Below are 9,861 nucleotides of genomic sequence, written 5' to 3'. Positions count from 1 at the left end.
AATCTCTAATTTATTTAAAATTTTTCTTATTAGTAATAGTGTTGTAGACCAGTGTTTCTCAACCTGGAGCCATATGCCCCCCTGTAGTTCTACGATATTCTGGGGAAAGGGTCATGGGTGAAAATCAGATGAAGGGGGAGGAACAAAAAATGGTGAAGGGGACCCAAACAGAGCTGTGAAGAAATAAAGCTTTCAAGTAACGTATAGTGGGTAAAAAAAATATGACTACTAAATGTCAGAATCAAGCAGAGCTGTCCCCATAGAACCAGAACCCAGTTCGTATGCCTCATACGAAGGTTACTCCCTATAAATGTGTTGCGTCGTATTTATAGGGAGCCTATCTGGTACTATGATTTTTAAATGTAAATATTTAAGCTGTTGCTTCCAGCTAAGTATGCGGCCCTCAGTACCCACTTTGCCCAGAGATCCATGATATTGGTAAGCCAGTTCCTTCACAAGAAGGAAGCTCACTGAACTCTGGCCCAAGGTAGGCACAGACCTTGTGTGATGTGTCAGGAAATTTGATTTATTGTGTGGGTCATTGAGGATTGTTCCATATTTTATGCAGACTTATTTTTCCTGTATAATTTGACTTAAGAGGAATGATCATCCACCCTCTGGATACAGTGCCTGGCCTAGAGTTCCAGAAATCATTGTTATTTATAAAATTTTTGTTCATTATAAATTTAGTTTTGATTAAATTTAGTTCTATGAGTAGAAAGGATATCCCTCTTGGCTGAGGGTAGGGGGCCACGAGCAGAAGGGCATTTTTTTGGACTGAAAATGTTGAAAAACACTTATAGACTACCAAACATACATATAGGTGGCCTTCTTGATAGTTGAGACATAAACTTTTATTCAATATATTTAATTTTATTCAAATGAAAACATTGAACAAATGTTTCATAAGTTTTATTCAATGTGTTTCTGGCTTTTCATCTTAAAATCATCCAATTGTGAAGAAAACATTGTAGGGGAAAGCACATTCTATGTATAGGTGATTGAAATGCCCTGCATGAGAGCCGTGCATTTTGTATATTCAGGAATTATTGGGGGTGGGGGGCTCGCCCTTTTACAAAAAGTATTGGGGGGGCCTAAGTATATCCGAATATCCTCTTTGATTGTTCAAAATTACAGAGAATTCAATTTTGTTTCCTAGTTACTGCCTTGCCTATGGAAAATGAGCCACTGTATACCTCCAGGTTCTGGTGCCTATGCTCAAAATGGTATGCATAAGATGAACTTTCATTGATGCATGGACATGAATATAGGTGTGAGTGTTGAATTTTTATTAGTAGTACACGTTTAGGAAAAAGGTTAGTCACACTCTGATATAGGTAAACTCATTAGCTTGTTTCTGACCCCTTTCACCTAACGGCAGTAACCTGCTATCCAGCAGTGAATCCAGGAATTGGTTCAGTGTTGTGGTCTCATCATTACATTATGAAATTTAGTCTCTTCAGTATTTCAACAATATATTGACCCTTTAATCGGCATTGATGAGACATCTTTTCATAAACGCACTGACAAGCCCAGATATATTCTGAAGTTAATTTCTCAATAGAAAACTTTTTACTCCCCCTTAATTTGCACCTTATAAAAATTGGGTGGAAAAAGATTACTTCATTAAAAAAATATGACATTTTTGGGAGGGGGGGGGGGTTTAGTGATTTCTAATAGCCACTTAGAGAGTTAATGGGAAAAAAATTTAGCTTGAATAATTTTGTTGGTCTTGAATATTCATAGTTTGACTGCAGATTTCAAAAGTGGTTTCATGTCAGAAAGGGAGTGAAATTTAAGTACTATAGCATTCAGAATTGGGGGGGGGGGGGGGTATTAAAATTTTTGATTATCTGGTTCACATGTGGAGAAATGTGGGGATATATATATATGTAGAATGGGGAAAAATGAGAGCTGTGCAACTAAAAAGGGAAAGACTGGCTGATCTGTTTGTTTGGGAGCCAGACCAGAGATTCTGTGTGTTGAATATCCTCTTTGATTATTTAAAATTTCAGAGACTATTTCCAAATAGGATGGCAACAGAATTCAACTTTGTTTCCTAGTTACTGCCTTGCATATGGGAAACAAGCCTTTGTACTCAGAAAAGAGTTTTCCCATGTTTTTTATTGCTATGAAAATATTTGGTTTGAGTCCCACCCCCTTATATTTATACAAGTAGGGTGTTAATTATAATTGCAGTCAGTTCCTATATCTATTGTAACCATTCTTTTCCTGTGCACTTTGTAACAAGCATAACGGAAAAATTACCGGAAATGCTGGAGAAATCGTGGCTATCAATTGTACTGAACATAACTTTATAAATCAGTGTGTAAAATGTTTTGATACGAAAATTATGAATTATGAAAGATACTGCGTGGTTTATTCATTTTGGTGATGAGCTTTGTGTAAACAATGGAATTTCTCTCTACAGACAATCTGGGAGTCAATTGCATGTAATTAGTGGCATATAATTGCACTTGGGAATTTAGCTAACTTGACAAATAAAAATCCTTTGAATACCTTGCAAAAGAATTTGATTTGTGAATAAAATATCACAATATGAATGCTACTGTTTATTATTAACATGATGTGTGAAAACACAACTAACAATTTAATTTTAATGTTCACAAAGCATGATTGGCTCACCATCAGATCTTGGGATTAGCATTTCTGTGGTGATCTGTAACGTCACTAAACAAATCTTAAAGAATGGAAGAGTTTGTTCAATTGGAGAGCGAGTGATCACATTTTGATCCTTTGCAAAATGTTTGAAAAGTCAAAAAATGTTACTTGTTCTCATAAGCCATCTGTTATTTTTCTGCCATGCATATATACACATACACTGGTTATGACCTGTATTAATTTCACACTAATGTATCATAATTCTTGCTCACCAATCTGCATCTTTGATGAGCACTGTCTCTGAAGTATGCTGATAAATTTAAGGTTAATGTCTGTGCATGTGGGAACAAATTTAGTGTAGCAAGGATCACGATTCCCATTACTTTCCATATTGACTATCAATTGTACTGAACACAACTCTAACATAACTTTATAAATCAGTGCGTAAAATGCCAGCATTATGACCCTTTCTGTCTCCTATATACAGTCGACACTCAATTTTACGAACCAATCGATTTTACAACCTCCAATTTATGGACCGCACATTTTTACAAACTAATTTTCTGAACAAGCGATATACTATTCCTTTAAACATCTTTCCCATTTTCAAACTTTCAATTCTATAAACAATTCCCCCTCATCCATACAGGTTCGTGAAAATGAGCTTCAACTGTGTACATATATTTTGTTATGATTATCCTTTGTGTATAGAGTTTTTGTGTTCCGTAAATGTCTGTGGATGAGAAATTTCACTGTGAAGGAAAAAAATTAACATATCAGATATTTATATATTTGTGAGAACCAGTGATATAATTTTTTTGAACTGTTCACAGGCGCATTCAATGTATGCATATCAAACCGCTTTTCCCTCATTTTTATATAGAATTATGTGGTCTCATTTTTTGTACGAATATAGGGTTTTGTATCGTGAATCATTGCACAAGTAGATTTCAGGCTAGGATGAACGTTGTTTCGAAGTATTTCATCTGCAACTGTTGTGAGGATCTGAAAACAGAGCTTGACACAACTGTCGTCGTAGAGCTGATGAAATCGCATTGACTCAACTCCCATCTCTTTCAAATGTGCTAGCCGTAGTTGTAAAAAAAAATATTGGAAAGAGTTTTCAGATCATGAGCATTGTCTCCTCAGCCTGGAATCTACTTACTTTGATAATGCTTGCTTCATTTCTTATATACTCGTGGTTCCTTATGTAACCAAAAACTGTGTGAAATGTTTAGAAACTATACAGGGTGGGCAAAAAAACTTAAAACACATTTTAAACTTCATTAAAAAAATCAACCAACAGGCATAAAAAAGTTTAGTTTGCACTTAATCATTATGGCATAGATCACAACTATGGAGAATAAGAATTTTTGAGGTTTTTGCGGAAATCCCTATTTCCGTACTAAAATAATAATAAAGGGATTTTTGAGAAACAACATATGTAGGAATTTTTAATGAAAAAAAGTAATATATTGTAAGGATTTTTCTCCTTTGCAGAAACTAGACATTTTACAGGTCGTCGCCGATTAGTACGAAGTCCCCAACCAGAAGGGTAAATCACCTGTCATTACTACTGCAAAATCAAATCTCGCCAAAAAAAAAACATCCGCCACACCAAAATGGGACATACAGACTTAATAGGATATATCCCTCCCCCCCCCCCCCCCCCCCCGTGCACAAATGTGCAAATTTTCACTTTTTTTTTTAATCAGCTGGTTGGATACCTTGTTTTGCTATCCAAGTTTTGCCTAAAGCACGAATGTGTCTTCCTGTCGAAAACATGTCGCAAAACATTTTAGAGAAATAAAAATCCATCGAATAACGGGTTGAGTAAACATTCAAACATTTCCCTGCTTTCTTCTCTCCAAGGACATTGCTCATTTGTGCTTCTGGCATGAGGAGTGGGGGGAATGATATTGTCAAAGCATATATATTAATATTATATAAAATCTATTATATTTATATATATACAAAGCAGCTTCCAATGTCAAAATGCTGAATTTTGTCAAATGCTGGCTGTTTGGTAAATTTCATTTTTTCCCCAAAAATTAAATATATTTTTTTTGTGATTTGACAATTATATGCAGATAATTAACTTCACGCTTATGATGTCATTTCAGGGGATAAAAAAACGAAAGCGACAGTCTTTTTTCTCAGGTAAATTCTTTGGGAATAAATTTTTCCCCTAAAAATAGAAATTTTTTACAAACACTGAATTTTGGAGACATAAGAACTTTTCGGGAGACGGAGTAGAAATTTTGGAGACTTGGCACAGCTATGTTATAGCATAGAGGGTATATATTAAAAATAATTCAAAATTTCACTCACGAATTGTGCTGTATCAAGAAACTTGATATGACACATAAAATGTGATGCAAACAGTACTATTTATTATCAATTTTTGTTCCATAAAACTACCACATTTCGATATGATCATCCATTTGTTGCTCGAGTTACATTTAAGCAATACTCGATTTCAACCCACATATCTACTAACATCAACTGCAGAAGAGTCTCAATCACTTCTGCGATTCTTGTTTTCAGTTCCTTGATGTTGGTTACACGTGGGGCATAACCTTTGTGTTTGACGGTCTCCATGAGAAGAAATCAAGCGGGAGGGGTTAAATATGGAAATAGAGGTGGCCATATAATAGAGGTCTATCTCGTCCGATCCATCAGTCAGAGAATTCCAGACACTGTCTTTTTTAAAGTGATATGTTGAATTTTATAGCACATCGTCATTGGTGCATGCGATTTTGTATCATTTTTTAAAAGTTGTATCTCTAGAGTAAGAAAAGTCCGCCATGATAAATATTTTGGTGCAAACCACACTTTTTTTTACGTCGGTTGGTGGTTGTTTTTTTTTAAAATTAATTTTTGAAATGTGTCAGAGAGGAACTTTTTGACAACCCTGCATATTTTGCCATTTGCCTTGTTTGCATTTAAGTACTCAAATTGATGAACAAGTTGTTGCAATATGTGATACAAAATATAAATGCTAATTGCATAACAATTTTTGTACATGAAACTTCATTCTTTTAAGCAGAAGTAGCTTTGGTTTTTGAGAGCAACTAAGGCAGTTTCGATTAATCGAAATTTGTAGCAAATAAAAATACAAGCAGGGTTATAAATTGCTGATGATTTCGTGATTCTGTGGTTCTCAAATCGTTTGTCATGGCCATAAGGAAGTCGTTGAGAGTGTCAACTGGGAAAAAAACCTATGTTAGAGGAGGACCAGAGCACTGAAACATGTTAATCCTATTACCACGGGAAAAAACAATTACTTGACGAAAATATTGCTAGTGCAAGGGACTATATTGGATGTCAAAGTTTGAGAACTACTGTTATTTTTTAATCAGTTATTAAAAAAAGAGTTCTTGTACGTACACGATGCAAATTTTTGAGATAGAACTTCTGTCATAGATATAGAGCGCACGCTACTACTACTATACTATGCACTGACAATAGTAATAACGCAATTAACTTCAAAGCATTTTTTAAATGAAAATAAATTTTTTTATTATGTGTACATTTGATCGTTTTGTCTGTTCAATCAGTTTTTCTGTTGCTGTTAATTACTATGAATAGATTTTTCATTAACAAATGCTCAGCTAATTGTTGTGAATGTTTTTTTCTCTTTTCAGGTATTTTTAGTTTTTTGCGACTAAATTTTAAATATAAATGGCGAGAATATATTATGTAAGTTTTTTTTAACATTTTGAATTGCTTGATAAAATTTTGTTCTGTGAACGATTGGTTTTCAATATCAGCTGTATTCTTTTATGAAAACGGTTTTAAGATACTGTACACTCAATTCATTATGCATACAACATTTAATTTAACGAACCTCCAATTTATGAATCTAATTTTCTAGATCCAAACAATATACTATTTCCTTTAAACATCTTTCCTACTTAAAACCTTTCTATTTTACGAATTATTTTTCCCAGTCTGTTACATGTCCACGAAACGTTGACTACGCAATTAAAGTTCGTTAAACACAAAAACTCGATTCATATATCAATTAAATATTTCTCACATTGGACATAATTGAATCTGTTGTTACAGAATATTTTCTTTTCTCCTTAATGTACTAGTAGATTTATCTCTGCTAGTTCAATGCATATTGTATAAATTTGTTTGTTGTGAAAAGCTTGTATGTACAGGCTTGATGAGGTTTGACAAAGCTTATTCTGAAAGGTTTTGGTCATAAAAAGAGTACATGCATCTTTTATGAATGTTGAGGCCCAAAAATCAATTCTAGAGTCCCAGAATCACAAAAATCGTATTCATTTCCCTTCCAAACATATTTAGCCCTAGTAGAATCATAAAAAACCCCTCAAAAGTCCAAAGTTTCTTTGTCAATAAATCACACAATTTTACTATTTTTATCTCACTAGGTTTTTAGCTGTCTTTGTGAATTGAAGGACAATTTTATGGGCTGTGTAGCCATTGTAAACTTGAATGGTGTAATGCGTGGGTTTGCACTCTCCGATACAGCCCTTAGGATCATATGGCAGTAAAAAGCGGTAGGGTGGGTAAGAAATGCTGATTCGAGTACTAGTCTTTCGCAGTTCGAGATAGGCACCACTCTCTTAGATGAAAAACCAATGATTATAACTCAAAATATGAAAAAAAAGACACTAAACAGCTGTTTTGAGGCTGATGTAGCACCCCCCCCCCCCCCATTTTCAGTGGTAGAAAGTCTGCTATAGCGCAGACTACTCTCTTGAACACAACCCATGGTTGATATGAGTGATGCCGCGCTATGGTGAACACCACAGCGCATTGGCCTCATATCAACCACGTGTTGTGTTAAAAATTTTGTTTTTTTTGCCCGCTCCTTAAACGTCACTGGTGTAGTGCATCAGGGGTCTCCAATGACTTGCATACCAATTAATATCAGTTTATTCCTCTGATGTACGCAAGAGAGAAGTTTTTGGTTTCAAAGTCGCCCTTCCCTTCTTGACACAAACTGAGAGCACTAACGCATAGGCATACACAGAATTTTCTTGGGGGACGTTTAAATTTTTTCCTGCAAAATAACGCCATAATCTTGTCTTGAGGGGTTAGAACCCCAACCCTCCCCCCTTCCCTCTTTTGCATACGCCAATGCACTAAAGACATTACAAACCATTGTTAAGGAATAACGGAAGATAATAAAGGGAATCACAGCAACCAAAGTAAACATCCCAAAAGTCATTATTGAGTCATAAGAACCGTTTTTGCCTGACAGTTTTTTGCCCATTTTGATCATTTGTCGTACTCTAATTAACTTTTGAACTTGCACTAATAAAGAAGTTACTCGGAACCTTGATTGCATAAGGGGTGGGGGATTGCCTTGAACCCAATCAGGTCCTATTTGGTGTATACGCAAAATTTGGCGAAGATCTGTCTTAAATTGTAGATTTGTATAGAGAACATACACACACACAGATAATCTATTTTATATGTGTAGATTTGAATTACTTGTTTCCCCAAAGCTTCAACTGGGGGGGGGGGGCGAGTCTGTCTCCCCGGGCGCTGGACCAGAAAGGGCGCAAATTTCATTCAGAAACCTCTCCTTCAACATTACAAGGGGGGCGTCGAAATGTGCGCTTGCCCCGGGTGACCAATCATCTAGTTGCGGCCCTGGCCCCGGCTGACCAAGCTTCTAGTTGCGGCTCTGCTTGTTTCAGACTTGTAGGTAGTCTTAATACATTGCTCTGCATGGACACACGATGCTGTGTGACATAAGTGAAATTCCCGAAAAAATTAAAATTCTGGCTCTCCCTACGTGCCTGGAAGTACCACAGCGAAAAAATTACGTACATTATATTCTTGCAAACCATTTACAAGGATATCATTATCAGGCTTCCACTATGCACTCAAGGTTCCGAGTCGACGACGGCATACTCCTTCCATATCAAACAGGGTGCAAAGTGCATGCTGACACGGCAACTACTCGTGGCCGCCACAAGTAGTTGCCGTGTCAGCATGCACTTTGCACCCTGTTTGATATGGAAAGAGCAGTTAAAGGGTGGATTTGGCTTCCGGGGCCACGAAACGTGCCTGCTTTGCTGCCCCCCGTTATGGCGACGATATTTCGATATAACCACAATATTTCGTAGCATGGCCAATTATGACTAAATTACGGATAGTCACCGTAATTTATGTCATGCTAAGCGTTTTTCCCCCCGAAAAACTCATGTAAATTCATTTCCCGCCTTTAAGCCGGGTTTTCCTAGGAATAGGTTTGTTGCGCAGCGTGAACCGGATTAGACTATTTCGCTCCGACAGAATCGTGTTACATAATCACGCTACGCGTTTGTGTTTTCCTAGCGAGGCGCATCAGATCAGGGCGTCTATATGCAGGGCCGTCTTAAGAGCTTCATGGGCCCCCGGGCCAAATTGTTTTTCTGAGGCTTCCGGGCCGTGCCCGGGTGGGCCCATGCGTTAAGACGGCACCGTCCATGTGAAGTATATGGCTTTGGCATCAGCCACTTCGTCGCCTGCATGCTCCGGTTTGAAGGGAAGGAAAAGAAAACACACAAGAGTGAAGAGAATATCGGCAAAACCGCGGCGCACGACGCATTTGACTCCTCCAGAAGCAGTCGGCAAATCACGCCCGACGTATAGCGCTGTCGTCAGGCGTATTGCGCTCTGCAGGAAAACAGTCATGCTGCTTTTCTTACTGGTGAGTGGACGACGTGTCGCGTTGGGCGAATCACGTTGCGCGCGGCACAGGAAACCTGCTCCTAGGAAAACCCGGCTTTAGTGATTTTCCGACGAGATGAATTTATTTTTCTCGAAGAAATATGGTTAATCTATTTATATAGAATATTGGGTGCACAGTAGTAGTCGTCTTTTTCCGCTATTCCAATTTGTCAGCAGTTTTCCATAATAAATGACAAATTTACGGCCGTATTCACCGACACAGTTTAAATTACAGTCGCAAGTGAAAGTAGGCGCGATCGAAACGTATTGGTTAAAACCAATCCGTGTCGATCTCTATTCCTTTAACCTATGATTGTGTTTTAAACTGTGTCGGTGAATGCGGCCGATAATTTATTTTTGGCATCATTTTTGGTGATGCAACTGGGGCGATTTTCCCGTTTCTGGGATACCGATTACCCTTATTTTCTTTTTTTCCGCAAAAATATGGTCTACACCGTTAGAGACATAAATTTCGATATTCGATACACTGAGCTATAAGTTTACTCGATCAGTGATTCGATACCAATCACGGCATCGATA

The sequence above is a fragment of the Pholcus phalangioides genome, unplaced genomic scaffold, assembly GCF_987345545.1.
Source record: "Pholcus phalangioides strain wild (caught in Gottingen) unplaced genomic scaffold, Ppha-v1.0 ptg000014l_1, whole genome shotgun sequence".
Taxonomy (NCBI): domain Eukaryota; kingdom Metazoa; phylum Arthropoda; class Arachnida; order Araneae; family Pholcidae; genus Pholcus; species Pholcus phalangioides.
This window is presented reverse-complemented; position numbering follows the sequence as displayed.